Raw genomic sequence first — 24,953 nt, 5'->3', positions numbered from 1 at the left:
CATTCCTCGGAAGCAAAGTCCATGCAGAATGCTGCTTCTCGATGTCACCGTTTTCGCTCCATGGATATCAAGATTGAGACCGAAAGTACTGGTAAATTTGTTGAACCTCAGATTTTACGTAGTAGAATGAGAGTGTAGAGATGCCATTCCTTGTGACGTTGAGAACTTCCGCTTACGCTAGTGGCTAGCACGCTTGCCTACGGTGCTCGTGGTCCCGGGTTCGATTCCCTGTGGAGGTACAGTTCAACAAAAAAAGTGGTTTTGACTCCACTATAATTAGTAGGTCTACTACTCCTTTAGCCACTATGGCATAACCCTGGGACGCAAAACAACTAACTAAATTCTGGCGCTGAACCAATAAGAAAATGTCACAATATATTACCACTTTTGTTTTATGGAGGTCGATGTCGAAACAGAAAGAGGTTGATTTCTACCACCTCCGGTTTCAACACAAATTTATCGGAGGAAAACAAATATATTATATGCAAGATGAATCGATTCCAAAGGACTGTTCCAAGTCTGTCTGCATTTTTGTTTTATGAAAATTAGTATTTAAACCGGAAACCGTTGATTTCTATTACTACTTCTCTACTACTCTTGGTTTCAATAGAGGATCATGGGAGAGAACCAAACCTATACGCTAAACTGATTCGGAAGATACTGCTTTCCGATATCTCTTACCTATTATCCCCTGTGACTATCAGTATTCAAGGGCTCCGATTTCTCTGTAAATTTGGGGGCCACTCAGACGCAGAAGGTATATATATATATGAGGATGTTAAGACAAATTACATTGAAATGATGCCAAATATTGTATATTCATAAAAACACTAGGGGGCCCACATGAGCTTGGTTGGGGCCAGGCCCCCAGCATCGGCGCCCTTGTCAGTATTGAACCGGAAGAAGTGGTAAATAGTTACCATATTCAGCATTAGTAGCGATATGGATCGAGATGTTTATTTCACTTGGCACGGTGAAGCGACACCCAAAAACCGTTTATCGCTATTTAATACCATTTTTATTTATAGTGATAAATGTGGAAACCGGATTCTTATCATTTCGGTATCGATAGAGAGTTTTCCTGAGATAGAGAAACCTGTTGCTGGAACTCTAAATCAATTCCGGAAACTGTTTCTCTATATCTTTGACAGTTTCTGATGTATGGAATTTTTATTATATGTGAATTAGTGTTGAAACTGGAAACGGTTTATATTTTCCACTTCCGGTTTGAATAGAGTTATCAGTGTCAGTGGCTCCAAAAGTAGAGGTAAGCGGTGCCCCATCCCGGGCTCCAAATTCTGGTTATCAACTCTCGTAGAAAAAAAAAAACAGTGTATAAGTCATGATTATTCGTGAAGGGGCCCCGGACACCAGTGTCCTATACGTCGCCACTGATGAATGAGACAGAAAACTTTTCTGGGGATGCTGAATTAATTCCAAAAGAACTGGTTTTTCACATCTATTTTCTTCTACGTTCTATGGAGAGCAGTAATCAAACATGAAACGACTGGTTTGCACCACTTCCGGCTTAAGTACAGAGTTAACGGAGTACAAGGATCCTTTCTTTCTTGGAGTCTGAGTTAATCCCAGTAACTGCTTCTCGATATTTTTTACACTTTTTATTCAATGCAGATCAATATTGTAACCGGAAAAAGTTAATTTCCAGCTTAAATAGAGGAAAAGGAAGTTTCTATTTGGAAGCGAAATCGACTCTAGAGAACTACTTCTCGATTCGTTTTTGCTTTATCTTGATAAATATTGGAACTGCAAGTAGTGATAAATTTTTATTAACTACTGATTTCAGCACCTTTGCGGAACTGGATCGATTTCTGAAAACCACTTGTCGCCATCTATTACTGTTTTTGTTTTATTGATAAATTCTACCACTTCCGGTTTAAGTAGGGATATATCAAAGGAGGTGAAATCTATTCTTGGGATGCTGAATCGCTTCCCGAAACAACTTCTCGATATCTCTTATGTTTTTACTTTGATACCTGTTTACAGACAGACAGAGGGATATAGAAGTTCTATAAAATTTCAGATACTTATACATAGAAGAATAGTTTTGAAATCTGAAAAGGTAAATCACCCAAGTTCCTCAATGAACGCTCATATGCATTGAACATAGAACTCGATGACTGCACAAAATAGCTTATAAGTAATTTTCAAAAGACTTGAGCAAAGGTAGTAAATGAACATCTGTCTTCTTATAGATAACAGTAATGTAACAGTAATATTAAAATACAACTAGCCAAATATTTAAATGAAAGTCTCTCACCAGTGTTCGAAGTGAAAAAAAAAAGCTGTGGTGGCGTGTTTTATTACAGTTTTGACACGACATACCAGCTAACTAAATATTAAAATACAGTCGGCCGTATGCAGAGTCATTTTGAAATTTGATTAGAGCCATACTAAAGAGTTGGACTAACATAAGGTTCCTGTAGTAGTCAGCCTTGTAGTATGACGCTAATCATTCCTCAAAACGACTCTGCATAAGGTGGATTGAGTGTATGTTGCCTAAAATATTGCACTTCTATTTAAATAAAGACTCAAAACCACGGTAGAGCTCCTCCGTAGTTATGGGGAAAAGGAACATGAAGAGGCCCTGCCACCCGACCCCAGCTTTATGGGAAAAATAAAAAAATCAACTTATGTTATACTATACAGAGTTATACACGAAAATGCTCAAAAACCGAGTTTTGTATGAGCATTTTTAAACAGTTTCTCGCGGGACAACTCCTGAACCTCCACTCAGATCCCCGGAAGGAAATGTGGTCTCCCATTGTGCTCTAGTAAGATAATCAGGAAATGCGGCGAAATTGATGTCATGACGATTAACTTCCTGATAAATGAATTTGTTGGGGAAGCACGTAAGAGACTTGCTTTTTGATTTTTACTAAAAACTCCATATTGAAAATATTTAACTTCCATTAAGTAACAATATGAGATTAAATTATCTAAAAGCAATCGCCACAACAATCTAAATATTAGGTATACATTCACGCACCCAATCACCGCACATATATTCACAGTGTTATCCAATTATTAGAAAGATACAGAAATATCTCTTGATGAAACGAACAAATTTTTTGATTACACGACCTATATTTTTCCCTCGTAATTATCAGACTCAGTTATGTATTTATTATTGTAGGCACAAAAGAAGTCCCGATGAACACACAACGATCTAAATATTAGGGATACACTCACGCACCCAATCACCGCACACGTACTCACAGTGTTATCCAATTATTAGAAAGACACAGAAATATCTCTTGATGAAACGAACAGATTTTTTGATTACACGACCTATATTTTTCCCTCGTAATTATCGGACTCAGTTATATATTTATTATTGTAGGCACAAAAGAAGTCCCGACGAACACACAACTATCTAAATATTAGGGATACACTCACGCACCCAATCACCGCACACGTATTCACAGTGTTATCCAATTATTAGAAAGACAGAGAAATATCTCGATGAAACGAACCGATTTTTTGATTACACGACCTATATTTCCCCCCCCCTAAATATCGGACTCAGTTATGTATTTATTATTGTAGTCACAAAGGAAGTCCCGAAGGGACTCATAACAATATTTTTTTTTATTTCAGTTGAAATGAGTTGCCTCAATACACTACTTTTTGTTTGGATTAGGCCCATGATCAGAGATGGATTTAAGTTTGATTAGGCTCTAAGCTATTGAGGGTAATGGCCCCTTTGTATGGCCATTTGCGCCACCAGTCCGTGCAGAACGTAGGGACTCTATATAGGGAAATGAGCAAACGAGTGGTACTTTAAGGAACAGGCTAATAGAGGGGGGCCTCATTACTTGCATCATAGGAGACTAGACAGAAAAAATTACTGTTGACGTTTCTGGGTATTATATTATTTTATCTTACAGTATATTTTGAAATTGTACATTCAGTTAGTTCTCTTTTGCTTTAATGTTTTGGAGCTCCCAAGAGAGCGGGGCTATAGCTTGTTTAGCTTATACGTAAATCTCGCACTGCCCATGATTCATTCCTTTCAGCCACGTGACTCTTATCTGCAACCAACACAACCAGAACGAGTTCTTGCGTAGGAGCAAGGGGTGAATTTCTTTGGAGACACCTCATTTTAGAAACAAACGGTAGAAAAAATGTGTTGGTAACATAGAAATTATTTGTAAATAAGAAATTAAATCTTTAACCTGGAAAGCTAATCGTCAGAATAAAAATAAATTTATTAAAGGTATATTAGTATGCACTTTCCAGTGACGGTATGTCTTGATTACCGGAAAACCAGAAATGGTATGTCTTCATCACTGAAAAACAAGAGTGGTATGGCATACCACTGCATACCATCTCTCTTCGACCATTGTCTCTCACTAAAATTTCATATCGAAAGTATTTCCCGTAAGTTTTAACAAGGAAAAACAACTTAATGAAAATAGCTGAATATCACTGAAAAGCAGGCACGTAGCCAGGATTTCGTAATAGGGGGTCCGGGACGAAATATTGTGGTTATCACACCAGGGGCTCGATCACTCTAAACTATTTTAGTGACAACTTACATTTGTTCGTTTAGCCAGGTTTTCGTAATGCGGGGGGAGGGTTAAATTAAATACTGTGGTTACACACCACGGGCTAGAATAATCTAAACTATTTTACTGGCATCAAAAAGATATTGATTTGTTAGATCAATAAAATAAAGATATGTTAGCCAGTATTTTAATAACAAAATATGAAGAATTCTCAAGTAATATAATATTTTTAAAAGTTTTTCGTCTTCCGAAGTCATTCGAATTCGATTCTTTTTGTCTTCTTTATCTTATCTTCGTTTAACGCCGTCAAGGATAGTAACGAAATCTCTTTTGTCAATAAAGACTACCTATAAAATGGATTAGTGTTGCCACAAAATTGAAAATTTCTTTAACAAGTCTAACTGGAATCTATGATGCCAGGCTTATATTATTGTGATTGGAGGAGTTTCTTAAGTTTTACTTGAGAGTCTCCCTGATCGAACCCATTTATCGATCGTCATTTGTGGTTCATAGGATTAACATGGAGCTAGATGAAATTCGGAAAGCTCCGATACAATAATATTCATTTTAAACTTTGCGCTTGCTATGGCTTTTTATTTTTAACGATAATTATTCTTTTTCTCGTTTCTTTTTGTAGCATCCTTCCTAAATTTGTTTTCATTTCTGGTCTCAAAACGGGAGTGTCCGGACTCCCCGACCCACCCCTTGGCTACGTGCCTGCTGAAAAGTAAGGCAAATAATAAAGTAAACTTTAGAACATTCAGAAAAGATTTTAAACCTTTACTACAAAATTATACAGATTTTAGTTCGAAGAGCTTCAAAATACAAGGTAGCAAAATACCATTTTTATATCTAACCTAAAGAACAATTTTTCATTTAAAATCGGCATAAACCTTTTTACAAGAATGGAGACGAGACGAGAATTGTTTTTTACAATAGTTATCATCTTGTCTTAGATCTCGTCTTGATCGCGAGATAAGAATTTGAGTTTCTTTCGTTTTGTCTCGAATCTAAAATGTTATTTCTGATCTCGAGACGAGACGAGACGAGAAATTTCCCTTTCGTGCGCAACACTAATGGTACTTATATTAGTAACATTTTGTTTTAAATAACAGTTAAATTATTATTTTCACGTATATTGTTTCTCAAAACTCAGTTAAAGTATCCAACTATTATGCTTGAATTTTTGATTTGAGGACTCATTATTGAATTCCAATACTTACAAGTTTCGTTTAAGAACGTACGAGTTTTCCTATGCATTTGTGTAAAAATTTATACTGAAACGCAAATAACAAAACAACCAGTAGTGACACGTGTGCATCCCGTGAACGAGTTTACTTTTTCTATAGTGTGGCATTTTCTCCATATTGAAACCGGAAATGGTAAATAATTTTGATACTTCCGATTTGAGTATAGAGATTAGATTAGTGATTGAATATATTCTTGGGACGCTTAACTGATTGCAGAAAACCGTTATCTATTACCGTCTTCTTTCTATGGAGATTAACGTTGAATCCAGAAATGAATAATTTCTATTAATTCCGATTTGAATTGCAGATTAACGAAGGAGTTAAAACCCTTTTTTGAGATGCTGAATTTTCAATATCTGATTTCATTTCTATCTTATGAAGATTAATATTGACGGAAGTGGTTAATTCTACTATTTTCGATTTCAATAGAGGATTTAGAGAGGAGATGGAACTTATTCTTGAGACGCTTAAACGATATCTTGAGACAAAAATAAATTATTTCTATCTTTTACTGTTTTACCTCAATGTAGAAAAATATTGATACTGGAAGTTGTAGTAAATTTGAACCACTGACAGTTTCATTAGAAAGTTCAAAGATAAATATTAATTATCCAGTTCGAACGTTTAATCGTGTTTCAAGAAAACCGCATCTCGCTATTACCGTTTTTGCTCATGGTGACCAATAGTAAAACCGAAAGTGGATAATTTGTACTGTAGAGGATATCAGGCTTAGCGCCTATTTTGAATTCTCCCTGTATGTTGTTATTGTTCTTCAAACAAGAAATTGTAATTATTAAATAATAAAGAAGAGACTTCCCTATGTTGTCACCTCATCCCAATACAAATTCATGCTTACCATTCTCTTCCTAGTTTCCGTAACTTCACCAAAACAAACTCAGCCACGCCGTTTCAGCAATTAAACTTCCCTATTGACCAAGATAATTGTGATGAGCTAGTCATCCACGTGCGGAGCACCAGGAAGAAGCGAAAGCTAGGAAGTAGAACAAAACCAGGGGACACGGAACCCTCCGGGTGAGAAGTGTGACAGGAGCCGCCAGAAACACACTTTGGACCCCTGTTCAGAAGAGTCGTCGTAGCAGCAATTGAGAGACGGTCGGCACGCCTGGGCCCTCACCATCCACTGCATGACAGAGGTGTCATTCCGAAGAGGCCAGGACATCTGGAAGCTGTTGCCCTGAGGTCGAGAGGTTCTTCACTCTCGAACGTGAGGTCCGGGATCGATACCAGACGGAAACACTCAACGGATTGGAGGATAAGGCTTCACCCGATAATTGAAGAGGCTCATCATATCGAAATGGCTGAGGTATAGTAAAACCCTTTCCTTTCCTAACCTTTGCGTCTCTGTGATTTCTTCTATTAGAAAACATGCATTTCATTTCATTCATCCCCAATTAATTACTTCAGCGCTGTACTGCTCAGATCCCCACGTACTTTCTCTCTTGCCATGCGAAGTGCTATCCCCACATTCTTTCAGTAAAGAACTGATAATTGAGCAAATAACTGTGGTTGTAACCCCACAGTACAGTACAGCAAGATGGTGGAGATGTGGACCTTCACTTTGTGAAGATTTTTGAGGCCTTTGCCTAGCATTTAGGATTTTTTTTCCCTCCTAATATAGAAATGCAGCTTCTGTGAGACATTGTTATTATAAATTCCGAACCATAAGACTTTTAAATTAATGTCAATCCGACGATTTTTATCGTATCATTTTTTTTTGTTACAATTCTGTTACATCAAACCATGTCTTTCTTATTATTTATTATTATTATTATTTATTTTTGAAGTGACGCAAAGATTGGGTTTATTTTTAACTTTAAGTATGTTGTGTTGACACTGATTTTATATGCATGTTTACTTAGCATTTTCTGCATGTTTCGATTATTAGCTGAACAGTATCTACAACCTTTTGATGATCTAAACGATATTTCCACTACGCAGTACTTTGAACCTATAATTTGTTCATCACCGATTGCCATTCCAGTTACTAGAAATTTTTATACCAATCTTAAAGACAATTTGCATTTATCTACCCCAGTTTCAAGTATTTCTTATTCTTTCACACCGGACAGTTTAAACATGGCCCAGAATAATAGTGAGAATGTAGAAGGTTCATTGACCTCGATTCATACGATAGTAAGGCCCGAACCATTTTATGCTAAATTAGGAGAAGACATCACGCGGTATTTGCAGAAATACGAGGCTATTGCCTCCATCAATAATTGGACAGGCATAAGAAAAAAGCTAATCCTATGTACATTGATGAAAGGTCCGGCTGAATTTTGGATGGACAATACTTCCAAAAAACCCGAATTTGCTAATTGGACTTACGACGAGTTCAAAGCGAAATTAATAGAAGCTTTTGGGAGCAACACCATGCCTCAGTTGACAGAAAGTGAAATGCGTGCTCGCGAACAAGGAGAAACTGAGAGCATATCTGATTATGTTTACTCTAAACTCAACCTCATTTTGAGGGTAGACCCTCAAGCCCCCCCAGCGAAACAAACACAATTAATCATAGAAGGTTTGCAACCTGAGTATTTTAGGGCTGTTATTCGTAAGGAATATGATTCAGTTGAAAAACTGATATCAGATTTAATAACTGAGGAAAAAACAAAGATCTTATTAGAACGGAAAACCATCGAGAAATATATCAAGCGTAATTCGTCAATATTGCAGTCTTCATTAGTTTCTAGTAATACGAATGTTGACCCGATGAACACGCATTCTTGCTCTCAGCCTACCACACAGTCCAGAGCTGTTGAGAAAATTTCTGCTCAGAAAAATGCTGACGCGCATGTAAATTCTCAGGTCCCTGACTCCAATGCACTGCAGCAAATACAGCAACAGTTAGAGAAACTTTCTTTAAATATTACGTCTCTCACTGCAAATCAAGGTCAATCGACAAACACAGGAAATGCAAGTTCATCTTTTCGTGGTAATAACAGAGGAAGAAGAGGCCGAGGTAGAGGGGGAAACCAAGCTCGCTACTACAACAATTATGCTCAAAATCAAGGGAGTAATGGTGACAGGGGTAACGCGATTGACAATAACTCGAGTGACCAGGGTTCAAGCCCCGCTGTGGGAACTTCTAAACCACCACGTTCTCCTATTGTCTGTTGGCGCTGCCAAGGATTAAATCATATAGCCCGAGATTGTCGCGCATTTTTAAACGAAGAAACGGAATAGTTGGTCGGGACACAACTATTCGTCATTCTGTGTTACAAGTCCCTATATTCAAGGAATCAGAACTCCCATACATTAATATTAGAGCAGGGAGCGTGTACACTCCATTGTTAATCGACTCAGGATCACAAGTTTCTTGTCTCCCTGAAAATTTAGTTCCTAAACGAGCAAAGAAAATAGCAATTACTACAAAATTAAAGGGAGTGACGGGCAACACAATTGAAGTATCTCATATTGTTTTTTTGCGTTTCTTCATAGGAAAAAAGAGCTTTACGCATCCGTTCAGAATAATTCCTCGGTTTCCATTTAAGCCCTTGCTTGGTCAGGATTTCTTAACATCCCATAATGTTTTCCTGGATTTTCAAAATAATATGTTTTCAGTTAATAGATTTGGGAAACCACCTGTAAACCAGCTTCCACGTAATAACAATGAGGGTGTAATTTCTGAAACTTTAAAAGAGAAATTAGCGTCTCTTTCTAAAGCTGTTTACACACTTTCTGAACGAATAGTGCTTCCAGCGAAAACACATACTCGAGTTTCTCTCACTAAACGTTACGATATAGGAGGAAATAAGAATCTTTTAGTGCCAAATATTTCTTTGCAGAATAAATTAGAAATTTTTATTCCTTTTTGTGTGTTGTCACCATCTCAGCCTTGTGTATGGATTACGAATCCTACTATTAATGACATAACGTTAAACGAGGGTCAAGAAATAGGGTTAGCCGAAGTATTTGAAGAAATATCAGAGGAAGACTCTGCTTATCTAGTAGGTCAAATTCAGGAGGAATTGTCACCGGAAATTTTAGAAAAAAGAAAACTGTTTGACAGGTCACAAATTCAGGTTAACCCCGAACTTTCTGAAAGTGATAAAGAGAAATTTTATGATCTCGCTTATCGTTATAGTGATATTTTCATGTGGCACGACCAAGATTTTTCATTTGCTAAGGATTATGAATATCAGATCCAGCTCAAAGACCACACGCCCATTTGTAAACCAGCCCTACCTATACCGTACCATTTGCGCGCTGTAGTTAAAAAACAGCTGGATAATTTATTACAAAGAGGGATCATTTCGAGAACTATATCCCCATGGAACTCACCTATTCTCTTAGTTAAAAAACGAACAGGTGATTATCGTTTTGTTTCTGATTTTCGGGCTGTAAATGTAAACTGTAAGGTGGATTCCTTTCCGATTCCTAGCATGGAGGACGTGTTAAATCGTGTTTCTGGAAAGAAATATATTACAATGTGTGACCAAAAAGATGCCTTCTTCCAAATCCGCATTACAGAAGATAGCAAACCAATCACAGCATTCTCTGTTCCGGGAGAGGGATCCTTTCATTATAATGTGGTTCCCCAGGGATTACTTTGTTCTTCTGCGGCGTTGAACCGGCTCATAAAACTGACATTAGCCGATATTCCATCGCCCCATATATTGAATTATCTAGATGACTATTTTATAGTAGCTGACACCATACCGGAAATGTTAGAATTATGCACATTACTTTTTGATGCTTTTCGCAAGCGAGGTTTAAAATTGTCTCCAAAGAAAACCAAGTTTGCACAGACTTCTGTAGTTGTTCTTGGACATAAAGTGAATAAATATGGTATTTCTGTGTCTGACAAAGTAATTGACACTATAAAATGTTACAAACGTCCTAAAACTAAGAAACAACTAAAGTCATTTTTCGGCACTTGTAGTTTCGTGAGACGCTTTGTAAAGAATTTCAGTGAAATTTCAGCTCCTCTCTTACAATTACTTAAGCGTGATGCTAAATATAGCTGGAAAAAGCCACAACAGGATGCTTTTGAAAAACTCAAAGAAGCAATCATAAATTCATCAACTTTAATGAACTATCACCCCAACAGACCATTATTTCTGTACACGGATGGATGTAAATCTGGGGTGGGGGCGGTTGCTAAGCAACCAATTGATGATAACCCTAACAGCGAATTAGTTCCTATTGGGTATTGTTCCCGGTCTCTAAACGCCACAGAAAAAAATTACTCAATATATGAGATTGAGCTTCTTGGGGTGCTATATGCACTACGTTCTTTTCGTTACTGGCTCATCGGAAGACATTTTTTTCTAAAAACAGACTGTAGAGCGATCACATTTCTGAAACAATCTAAAAATGTTAGTGGCAAGCTAGCTCGGTGGCTTTCTCAACTAGAACAATTTGACTTTACAATATCCCATGTCTCAGGAACCGCCAATATAGAAGCCGATAATATCAGTCGTTTTGCTTCCAATAAAAGAGATCTCGAAGATGAAAAGTTAAGTTCAGAGGACCCCTGTGTTTTTTTTTCTAGAAGATAACACCGATATTAATATTAGCGAAGCTCAGAGAAAAGATAATGTTCTTAAGCACATTATTAACTGGCTTGAGGGCAAATCTAAAAACAATCAGTATGAAAGACAAGCTTCCTGTTATGAATTGCGCAATAACATTCTTTACAGAAAAAACAAAACACCTATGGGTATGAACTACTTGCTTGCCATTCCTTTGTCATTGCGGGAAACAGTTTTTAAGAAGTGTCATGAGGAGATTTTGGGAGCCAATCACTCTGCTTTTAGTAAAACATATAAATTATTAGTTAACAGTGTATATTTTCCTGACATGAAACGTTTTGTATATAGACGCTGTAGAGAATGTCTTCACTGCCAAATGTTAAAGAAAAGAGTTGGTTTGAGTTATGGTAAGCTGCAAACTCACCCTAGTGTTATGCCCTTTTACCGGCTTTATTTGGACGTAGCTGGGCCTTATTGCACTAACAATATTTTGAAACACAAATATTTTGTAGTCTGTGTGGATGAAGCCACAAGATTTTGTATAACAGCTAGTATTCCAGACACCACTGCCAATACTTTGGCATCATTCCTTTTTAATGACGTCATTTTAAAATATGGGTTATTTTATGAACTCTGCCTAGACAGGGCAGCTGCTTTTACAAGCGCCATATTTAAGGAATTGTGCAATATTTGTGGTGTTACGTTGAAATTTGCAGACGTGAAAGCACATTTTTCTATTGGGCTTGCTGAGGTAACAATACGTAATTTGGAACAAAAATTGAAGCTCAACATTGACCCAGATAATTCAGGAAACTGGGTGGAGTTACTTCCCAAGGTTACATTTAGCCATAATATTTCTATTAACACAAGTATGGGATACTCCAGTTTTGAATTACTCCATGGTTTCAAACCAAGGTTAATACATCAAGCTATGTTTGACACACAGTGTCAATTTCAAGACAACGCAGTCAGGCTATCTCATCTTAATGATATTCGAGAGCAGGCTGCTGAAAAATTATTCAAAAGGTTCCAAACTTCTGCGAAATCATATGACAAGCGTCATAAACAAGTGCAATTTCAGAAGGGAGATCTTGTTTGGATATATGTAGATAACATGAAACGGGGCCAGACACGTGCTTTCACTGGGAAATACATTGGACCAGGTGAGATACAGGGCAAGAATAACGAAAATAGTTACTTCGTTAAATTCACTACTGGCACAGGAAGACAGAAAATAGACTCCATTACGGTTGACCGTCTTAAGAAATATTACCCTCCGTCGCCTCTGGACGAGTTAGGAGATCACGACCATCAACGCAAGAAGCCTCCCACCAGTGACGATATTGAAGCCAGAGACTCAGCTATTCAAGGAGAGAACGTACCCCCTGAGGAGAACTGCACAGAAGATGAGGAGGGACGGAATCAGCTGTCTCCACTTAATGATGAAGAGGAAACAGGCTTACCAACATCTAGGTTTATCATTGAATTTACTGGAAGAAAAGAGGGAGAGGAAGAAAAAGATGATCAAACTGACAATTACACGTGCCTAAATATCGTTAATGCCATTTCTATGCTCCATTTACCGGCGTGGGATGTCACAGCCAGACGTACGCTACATAATGCACCTAAAGTTCCTTCAAAATTTGGTGTAAACACTGAGATCAATTCTAAAGTAGCTTTGTACCATGGAAGCATTGTAGAACTCCAGGGTGATGCCATTGTAAACCCAAGTAACACGGATTTATTACCCATAGGGGGCGCAGACAGGGCAATACACTTAGCAGCAGGGCCACAATTAACTCAAGAATGTGCACGCATTGGGAAATTAAAAGAAGGTTCGTGCATAATTACAGAAGGCTTCAATCTTCCAGCTAAACACGTAATACACACTTGTGGACCTAAAGGTGAAAATAGCAAATCATTACAGTCTTGTTACGAGAAAATCTTATTTAGTGTTTTAAACAATGATTTTCGTACAGTTGCATTGCCCACCATTTCAACAGGTGCATTTTTATATCCTAAAACACCAGCATGTCACATAGCCTTAAGAACTGTGAGAAATTTCTTGGAGGAAAATTTGGATTCCATAGATAAAATTATTTTTTGTGTTTACGATGTACAGAATAAACGAATCTACGAACATTTGATGCATGAATATTTTCCTGTGGTGTAAAAAAAAAAAAAAAAAAAAAAAAAAAAAAGAGCTTGAGCATATGAGTGAATAAGCTAATCTTATTATTACGATACGTTAGTAATGTATAGTGAAATATTGATACTCTATTTTTGATAATTTTGAAACTACTTTTTAGTTTCTGTGGGATATTTTCATAATCCTTTTATTTTGAGTATTATTTATTGTGTATGAGTAGTGGGTTGCATGACAAGTGTTCTTTGAATATGTTTCATATTCTTTCCATTTCCAGATTGAAAAGCGTGTTCTAACAACAAATTACTTAACTAATACAATTTAGTAATAATCCATGAAGTAGTGCTTGTGACTTTTTGTCTCCCGTACTAGCACTCACAATAAGTAAGCCAGGAATTTCCACTTAAAGGGGTGTTAAAATAAAGGAAGGGGTGCACTTAGAATGGCGATACATATTTTTACACAAACTCAAAGAGAGCATCATATTTTGTTACTCCACTGTTAGCGAAAGTAATTGCTTTAATTAGCCCTCTTCCTCGCTAGCAAACTTCAATTTGTTCAGAAAGAGCTTACACATTGTAATTGATATACAATGTTTCCGATTAAAACATTAAGATAATATAATTTCACCTTAACACGAGTAGGAAATCAAGTTCAAAACCATCCTTTTCTCCCCCTATATTTTCAAAATTGATGCAATAAATGTATTATACTGATTGATAGATCTGAATTTAAATAAGTATTACTTTTTTATCCAGTGGTGTGTATTATGAAATGTGGAGGAGTGTTAGAGGGTGTTGGGGCTGCAGTATAACCTCCGTAGACACACACATACACATACACGGACATAAACATTAAGAACTTTTGGTAAACCAATCTCCTTAAAAATTTATACATATTATCTACTCTGGAATATAAAGCTAAAATTATATGTATTATACAGTATTAAATTTCTACTTTTGAGAAATGAATGAAATGAGGAATGAAGAAAGTGGGAGGAAATGGGATAACCCCGAGAAAATCCACGTACACGGTGTTTGTCCACTACAAAACTCGGACCGAGCTGAGATCGAACCAGTGACACCATCCATCAGAGATGAATGCTCTACCATTGTTCCACTCCGGTACACGTACTAAAGATGAGCGTCCTATCACTAAGCCCTCTTGTCCCAATTATTATATATAATATAGTATGCTATTACATATACTATACTATACTCAGAACAACACAAATACAGAATATCATTGTCTCATTTTAATATTGAGGGTATTTTAAAAATCATAATCCATATTTGATGTCACACAATGTTTATATTACCTTACAATATTTTTCGGGTTGGGGATTTAACATTCCACGTTTGTGCCAGGGTGGCTAAAGGACACGTGAGCCAAAGTTTATAGTGAAATCCGAACCAATTTTTTAGTTCAAATGTACTCCCACCTGGAGTCAAACCGAACGCGAGCGTCCTAGCCACTAGACCAAGGGAGCTCCACCTTACAATTTTGAAGACTTCAATAAACATGGGGACATAAAGCCTTAAATTTATTTACTTATAAATTTTACTGTATATTATTAATGATTGTGTAATAAAAATCCAAGTTAGTTTCATATGTACCAAGTCATAGTTCATGCTCGAACTTCTGACATAGTTTTTAAATAAATAACAAACCAAAGCAGACAGTCAATTGTAAAAAACATCTCATATTGTTTTATAGGAAGCAAACATATTCAAATATTCACCAAGCCAGAGTTAAATAAGTAAACTCAATCACCCAATCTCTCACCCGGTTTTTGGAAGTGGTATGGGTATGAGAATTACATTGTAATGTAGAGCCGTTTATGACGAGTCAGAGACTAAAACTAAACACTCTTTGACTTCTAACAGTATTCGTGCCAGTCAAAATATTTATGGAGCAACCTGGGTTGCTATTCTTACAGGCTGTCTGAGTTCGGTTTTCTTCATTTTACACAAAGAAGTAGTGGGGATATCAAACCATGGCCAACATACGTTATACGAGAGTTAATGCTGTTTCTATGTTGGAAAACATAAAATAGTCACTCGAACATAAAAAAGATTTGAATTCGAATGTTTTCGATTCAATTTTCGCTCCAAATTTGAATGGCGAAATACATTGTTACTCGTTTTCTGTAAGGCCCTTTTGCAAAAGTATGTTCATAGATTGTTTCACTCTCGTAACTCGAGTCGTATTCAAGATATAGATACGGATTCCACTTTAATCAGTAGGTCCACGTCTCATATAACTATGCTGTTGAAAGGGAGGTTAAACTAAAATCAACTCAACTCAACTCAACTCAATTCCTGATTTTCGAATTTTCAACAAGAACTTCGAAATTCGAATGAATTTCAGGTTGACTTTTCGCCTAAACTTATTTTGGATATGTGGTACCTTTGATAAAAATATTAGAGCAACCCATATAAGAGCACATTTCACTCCCTTATCCGGCTATACCATTTGAGAAAATTGCGAACAAGAACTTGAGGGGCATGGACATAAACTATTGATTTGTTTCAGCAAAAATACATCTAAACATATAAAATTATTTCCATTCTTCTTCTTCTTCTAAGATCTACGTTTTTTTTTCATAAAGTGGTGAAGACTCCCTCTAATACATGTTGGTAGGCATGAAGGACCCGTCTAGACCCGTTGTTGAATTTAGTCCTGTTTAGACCACCAACGACCGCATTAGACCAGTTTCTCGTCCGATATAAACCATTTCGTCCCTTTCTGACCACTTCAATATCATAGTACCGCCGAAAACGAAACTGCCCTGTTTAAACCACTTACATCTATCTATCTATCTATCTATCTATCTATCTATCTATCTATCTATCTATCTATCTATCTATCTATCTATCTATCTATCTATCTATCTATTTATCTATCTATCTTTCTTTCTTTCTTTCTTTCTTTCTTTCTTTCTTTAGCTGCTAGTGGTCAAAATGGGACGAAGTAATGGATATTTTTATTTCTTTTAAAAATATTTTTAGCTGAAGTTTCAATATATATTAGTTAGGTCTATGAATGACTAAAAGTTCAAGTTAATGATAATTTTCATAATTTGTAATAAATATCCAATTTCAACATGTTTTCGTTTCATACCTTCCTATCAGGTTGAGCTCATTTCTCTTAAATGAACCATTTTTTTACGAGTAATGACTTTTGATTCCATCATTTTACATAGAAATACTTATAAGAAGGATTATCGAGCCTATTATCGATTCACAAATAACGATTTTGAGAATTTTTGGACAAAATAGTCCCTTTGATTTGCTAAAATCCACCAAGACTTTTCTCTGAGATGACAAAAAATAGAAGGAAAAGAAGTTTCACATTTTTCGTCAAAACTGATTCAAAATTGAAGATTAAACAATAAATAACTCATAAAAACATTTTTAAAAATAAATTCTAGTTAATCCATATATCTATAACATATCTATTTCAGTAGGGTATGAATGTATGTTCTAGGACACTTTTCCTCCTCCACCTCCCTAACTGTCAAAAAAATTATGAAGCCACCACTGGCTATTGCACTTTAACAGAGGGATACCCCAAAGTGAGATTGAATATGCTTTTATGACATTTAAAATCATAAAAACTTACATCTAAAACTTATAACTAACTTACATCTAAAACTTACAAGTAAAACTACAACTACTCCTCTTTTATCCCATAATGACCCCAAGCTAATGTATTTATACCAACTCGCGCTATATATCTTTTATCATCTGAAGAATCTAATGCTAGTTTATGGACGGTTATACTATATATATCGTGCTTATAACTTCTAATGAGGTTTATGTCTTTATACGTTTTAACATTTTTAAATAAACTTTCTTTATAATCATTAAACAGCAACCCCTTTGATATTACGGCTTTAGTTACTCCTTTAGCTTTTTTCTCTTCTTTATTTTCTACTCTATAAGCATACATCTTTGACCTCAACCCAATAAACTCTGTCATTATCTTACCTTTATTCTCATCTTTCATCTTACCTATTACTTTTTTGTTTATTAGTGACAGTCCATATATGTTATTTTCCCCGTATTCACTCGTATCAAACTGGTCAACTATTTCTGCTATATCTTTATAAAAGTCATCAGTTTCAATCTCATATATAAAGCTATCAGTATCCATATAACATAAATCTATATTATTTCCATATTTCGGCTTCATAGTGTTATAATGAAAATCATACATTAATAGTTTTGATAGTTCTAATACACTCATACCAACATATATTGGCTTATTAAATGTTAATCGCTCTTTTTTCATATGTATAGCACATAAATTCTCTGTAAATATTGTTCTGTAATCAAAATTAGGTTTTGCAATTAATTTTTCTACTCTTTCAGGATCACATTCTAATTGTATGGGCTGCCTCTTTCTAATATTTTCCATTGTTTTTCCAAATACCGAGTTATTCATGAGCTTATAAAAATCTTCTTCAAACTTGTTTTTAGCTTGCGTTCTCATATTTGTATTTAAATCAATGTATTTCTTTAACCAGTCTGATTGTTTGAATTCTAATACTCTATGCACTTTCTTTAATTTCATTCCAAGCGACATATATAGTTATAAGTTCCTATAGTGAATTACATATCTCTCCTTATTATAAAGCGTTGTTAGTAGTTTCGATTGTTTAGATTCTGGTGGACACATGTTTTCTGGAGCTAATGGTAAATCAGAATGTTTGTTGTGTAAATACTTCGGATATTCTAAATCTACTTTTAATGTGTATCCTGTTTCTGAATCATCTGGAATGTTCATTATATCTATGTAAGGTTTAATCCACTTAAAGTCTTTATAAGGCATGTATTGACTCATTGCCCATCCATATAAGTTGTTTGCATCTGAATATGCTAGGTATGTTGAACACTCATCCTTATTATAATCTTGCATATATTTGTTGTTGGCTTTTACATATCTTTTACTACATTGGGAGATTCCTCCTCGTATACCCTTTTGTAACATTAGTATTTTATCATAATCAGTTAACATTTCTAAGTTAATTTTAGTCATCTTTAACATTGCATCCCACGATAGACCCGGTGCTGTATAATACCAAGCAGGATCTAGCCCATATGCCTTTAAACACACATCTCTAAAGTTTTCAAATATATCCGTTAATTGAAGAACATCTGTTTTGTTATAATGTTCAGTTAAATCCTCCCCTAACTCCAGATTGAATTCTTTACAAACTCGTACATGAAGCTTATGGCGTTCAGGACTAATTTTTTCTCCTGTTAATCTGTTTGTAAATTTGTCTGGGGATAATGGAACAGGTTCTTTCAATTTTTCAAATGAATCAAAAAAGTCATATGGATAATCACCTTTAGTATTAACTAGATCAAGTTTATCAATCAGGAAAAACTTTAATGTTTCTGGAAATAGTTCTGGTTTTAAATTACTAGTTAACTCTGCTAAACTCTTTGGCATAAATCTAAATGAATCAACAAATCTTAAATTTATTCCATCCTTTTCTGATCCTGCTTTTATATATTTTTCATGTTATGTACCTTTCTTCATTATTTGCGATCAGTTTAATTTTCTGTGTATCATAAGCTAACTCCTTAATAAACAAATGCGTATCATAACCAGTTAAATTGTGAAGAAATACAGGATCAAAGTTGGGATTTTTATAGTTTAAATTACAATAACTGTGAGCTGCACCTCTAAACTTTCCAGTTAAATGATCATGATCTCTTACTTTTGCTTTATTTTTATTTATCTTATACAAACACTTTTTAAGTCATGCTTCCATTCTTTTATTTTTTCACTCATATCATCTTTATCCTTGTAGAACTGTATTTTCTTCTTTAATATATTTATTTTTTTCTCAACAGCTGGTGGTAAGTCATTCAAGTTTTTCTCACATATATGACAAGAATCCGAACTGTTATAAGCTTCTTTTTCCTCCTCACTAAGCGGGGTCATATCAACTACCCTGTTATATATTTCCTTAATTTCTATTGCTTCCTTTTGTAACATTTCAATAAATACTTTTGCAGCATCTGGACCTATATAACTAACAGGGGCTTTATAGTCCCCATTTGAATATTTGACATAGTAACAAAAACTCATTGGTTCATGCTTTTGATATTTTACTGTTTTACTACAATTATGCTCTATTTTTAACTTACATAAGATGCATTCAAAGTCGGCAATTATCACAAATGGAACTCTTAATGATCGATTATAGTTTTGAAACTTTATTTGATTGTCGTATGGTTTTGGAAGTTCTATTCTAACAGCCTCATGCTCTTTACAATATAGCATATGGTTTTGCAACTGCTTCTCATTTCGAAAGTGCCTCGTTAAACATCTGTCTCAAAAGTATAACTTCTCAGTATGTTTTGTCACTTGACTTCTTATTAATCGTGATAAGTCTTTTATCCAACAAAAATGATTGTTTTTTTCATCTTTTACATATAATAAATTGATATGAGTTTCCTGCTTATTTTTTGTGATTTGAAGTAGATATACATTATAGTTCTTGTCATAGCTGTAAACATTGATGGAGATATTACTTCTTCTTTCAAATTTTGGAATATCTTTTAATTGTACAGGAAATTCAATGTTATCACAATACTTCTTTTGCAACTCACTAATAAGCTGTTTATAATGTGAAGGTCTTTCAGGATGTATTTCAACAGGTTTTAAGTAACTTGCAATAGAATACAAGAAACATTTATTGTCTTTATTTTTAACATTAATCACTGCTTTCTTATCTTTAATTGGTTTAGGAAGTTCAATATAGGAAGAAGCTCTTAAGGGTACATACTTGTTTAATCTGATTTGTAAATATTTAATTTGATGCAATGTCCATCCTGATCCTCTACCTTCAAATTCTTCCATTTCTCTACGAAGTTTTTGTTTTGCATGATGTATATATTCACTTAAGTCAGTTGATTCTAATATTCTCTCGTTTGATGTTTTAAAATTGCGCTCCTGTATTTCTTTATCTTTAATATAGTCGCAAATGAAAACAAGGTTAACTTTAACAGGGTGAAATTTTAATTCCTCTTTGATTTTGTTAATGGCAACTCTTCTACTTGTATCTAAAAATTTTATTGGGTCTTTATATCCTCCTGTGTTTTCAACTTTAATGGTTTGTAAACGCTTCTTCAGTGCTGTTTCTTCTAATTCTACTTTTATAGGTATACGTGCTGGTTTCGGTTCTTCAATTACTTCTTGTTTAAATGGGAATATATCTCTAATCTGTCTTCTGCTTTGTTCATCATCATATTGTCTAAGAAGGTCTATCAGTTCTGCTTTTCTTAATCGGGAATATCTTCTGATCCCCTTCTCCTTACATTGTCGTCTCAACTCTATTACGGTAAATCTATTATAATTACTCATCATTTATTCTATAGAAAATCTTACTATAACTCAATTTTTATCTTCGTCGGATTATTTCAGTTCATTTTTGTACTATTTTTACCTCTATATATCCTAATACAACACCTAACATTGTACACTCCTGCCATTGTCTACGTATTACGCGTTGTATTAGAACAGGACTTTCATGGGAATAACCTATCAAAGTCACATATACACATATTAAAATTAAATCATTTTTGTAAACTTACTCATCATCGTCATCATAATCATCACTACCATATTTATATTCATCATCACTACTCAAATCAGATGTTTTTTGTTGCATTATTAATAATCCTTTTTCCTTTAACATTATTTGCTTCTCTAGTAGTGCTGCTAAGAATTTAAGATCATGATGAATTAGTTTAAGTCTATCATGTAATAAATCAAATTCTTTCTCCATATTTATTATATAGAAACCCAACAAAAATGAGATAAATTTAAAAAATCTAAGAATAAAAACAAACATGACTAGTGCTAAGGAAATATTATCTTACAAACCTATATTTGATTGTGTATGTAAATATTTAGATATTGGTGGTTATAATGATGAAGACAAAATAAATTTTAGCGTGTCCATAGGTATGTTAGATCATTTGTTCAAGAAAGCCACTAAAGAAAACGACTCATTTCTTATACAAAACATTCTCTATGCAAACGTTATGAATTTGTCTGATGAGATATTAGATTCACTGACTGATGAACAATGGTTATCTATAGGTTATGATGATTATGATGGGGAATATAACTATGATCACATTACAGAAGATTTCATACGCAAATATCCGGAGAAAGTTAATTTGAGCGAAATATGTTTATGGAAAAAGTTATCAGAAGAGTTTATAAGAGAATTTGCTGATAAAGTTGATTGGGGAGAAGTATCGTATAATCAAAACCTATCTGAAGAATTTATTAGTGAGTTTATAGACAAAGTTGATTTTGATGCTATATCTTATGGAAACATACTCTCTGAAGCCTTTATACGAGAACATGCAGATAAAGTTTCTTGGGGGCACTTATCTGGAACTCAACAATTATCAGAAAACCTTATAAGAGATTACGCTGACAAAGTAGATTGGGAAGCAATTTCAATATTTCAAAATTTAACAGAAGGATTTATTGCAGAGTTCAAAGACAGAGTTCATTGGCATAACATTTCAATATATCAGCACCTCTCTGTAGAGTTTATATATTTATTTAGACATTACGTAGATTGGAGAGTTATAATAAGAAAATATAATAATCTTGATTTAGGTGATATGTTGAATTTAGCATTCAATGTTACAACAGATGGTTTTGTTTAATGTTTAGCTAATTAACTTTTATGATTATTATATCATAAAAGTTGTAACCTTTACAAATATCTAAACACACAACTTATTGTTAATTGTCTCTTATACTTAAAAACAAATCAATAATAAACTCATCATCTTCTTCTCCATCAACATTCTTTAGGTCTACATGACAACCATGCGAAATAACACAATCATATTTTTCTTTTACTTTATTTAGAAGGTTAATCGAGTTTGGATCTTTGGTTTTAGACAATATAGTCATGTCTGAATATTTTTCTTGTAAGCATTGTAATCTTGCCTTTATGTTACACTCTTGAATTCTTCCAACCCAATACCTGTAACCCTCATAGCTCTTTACTTGTTCTCTTTTGTCTGTTTCATACTTTTCTAATATCTTTTGTAGCTGAATAGGGGAGAGATTCTTTTTAATAATAACTAGTTTGTGCACTTTCCCTGGATCTTTTGTATGTTCAGCTGCGATTGATTTAAGGTGTTGATTTTCAGTTTCTAATTTCTCATTGTATATACGTAACTGATTCATTTGTTGTTCTATCTCTTGCACTCTTGCTTCTAGTAGTTCCTGTTCATCCTTGTATTGTTTAAAGTCTTTTGTGTAATAGTCGATAATGATTTGATTGCATTTAAGGTAAAACTCAGGAGAAACCCATCGAGATATATCCAAAATCAACTCTTTACATACATATGTTCCTCTTATTTCGTTCCATGTTTCACCTTTACCTCCTGCTACTTTTTTGATAATTTCTACAGCCGGAATTCCGGCCCTGGAAATATATGTTATGAATTCTTTCGATTCTTTATTTTCTAACCAATGTTTAAATTCTTTTCCACCATCTTGACACAGTTTAGTAGCATTGAAGTATCCTGTACTCTTATCTATAATGAACTTGAAATCACCAAACAGACCATACCAGTAATCATCTTTAATCTGTTCATAGCAAATATCAACTAAACTATACGAATTATCCATAGTACTCATATTTATTATATAAAAATGTTGATTTATTCATTTATGGAGTTTTTGCCGAAACAAATAAATTCTCATTCACCATCTTGTCATATCAAGTATTAACTCTTTCGGAACATGTTCCTCGTATAATATCTAATTGTCCACCTTTAACATTCTTTAAGTCTTCCCCACGAATTCGGTGCGATGGCTTTTATTAACTCTTTCGAGCTTCTGTACCACCAAGTCTAATCTGATATAATGGCTGATGATGGTCACCGGTTTTCCGGGAGCCATGCTCTTTCTCATAATATTCAACTCGCCTCTTAGATCGTTTATTTTCTAACCAGTGATCAAATCTCTTAGAGACGCTGTAAACAATTACGTTGATATTGAAGACAGGCACGAGTTGAAGTTCCTAGAATCGTCGGGAAAATCGACGGCCGTTGTGTAGATGTTAAAACAATCTTCATCAACGAGTCTTGCTCATTCTCCAATATTGTTCGCTTATTCCTCTTATTAACTTCTATAGGAAGCAATGTATGGTTCAAAGGTAAAGACGTTGCCACAATTTTAGAGTATTCAAAACCCAGAAACGCCATCCAAGATCATGTAGACAAAGAAGATAAGAAAAAAATTTCAGAAGTTAGGAGCGACAATTCACTGCCCCGCGTTAATCCACAACCACATACAATCTTCATTAACGAGTCTGGGCTGTACTCTTTGCTTCTACGTTCAAAACTACCCAAAGCCAAAGAGTTTAAGAGATGGATAACAACCGAAGTACAAAACTTTACTAATATGGACAAGGGGGAGTTTTACCCCCCTTACAGAACGTTCATCCTCAAACAGCTTTTATCAACAATTCCGGCTCTGGAAATATATGTTTGAAAGGGGTCCAGTGCTGGTGGACCCCAGATCCTTGATTTTTTTTGATACTAGCCTTTTATGGCTATTATTTTATAAAAGACAACATTTATATTTACCCTACAACATTACTCTTATCTACCCAACTATTATGTTTATCATGAAAACCTAGCCATTTAACATATACTTTATCACCTTTCTTTATTAACACCTTTTCTACCAAGTATTCATCTTTATGTTTCGACTTTACTAGTTCTGGTTCGTAAAATCTACCTTGTACATAATCTTCTTCTAAATCTTTAATTCTATATGTAGGTGGATTAGATGGAATAACTTCACTAATAACAAATACTTCTGTTGACCAATTAGGTGTATATCCTTTTTCAAATAACCCTTTCGACTTACTTATACGAACATGATCACCTAACTTGTATTTGAGTTAACACGCTTATATTCTTTCTTATACACTTTCTCCAATATTATTCGCTCATTCTTCTTATTAACTTCTATAGGCTTTAAACCAACTGTTCTATGTACTCTATTATTATACTCACTAACTAATGCTGGTAATATCTCTATCCATTTATAATTCCCTTGTGTTGTGAAAATTTTCCACATGTTTTGTTTAAGTGTTCTATTGAATCTCTCAACAACAGAAGCTTTCTTACCACTATAGGTTGAATAATGATTAATCATATTTTCCTCCATCAATTTCTTAAATTCTTTATTGTAAAACTCTTTACCTTGATCAGTTTGTAAATTACTAGGTTTTCTCGTTCTTAATATGGATTCGAATGCTTCTGTAACATTTTTACTACTCTTATCTTTAACAGGAACAGCAAATGCATATTTCGAAAACACGTCTATAATCGTTAGCAGATACTTATAACCTTTATTTAATTTGGAAACACCTTTTAATACTCCACTATCCATTCAACAAGATCAGCTTGCCAAAAATCATCAAGTGCCTTTTATAACTACACTTAATCTGTCAAAGTTT

The sequence above is a fragment of the Thermobia domestica genome, chromosome 4 (assembly GCF_964235325.1).
Source record: "Thermobia domestica chromosome 4, izTheDome1.hap1.1, whole genome shotgun sequence".
NCBI classification, from domain to species: domain Eukaryota; kingdom Metazoa; phylum Arthropoda; class Insecta; order Zygentoma; family Lepismatidae; genus Thermobia; species Thermobia domestica.
Note: the sequence above shows the minus strand (reverse complement) of the source record.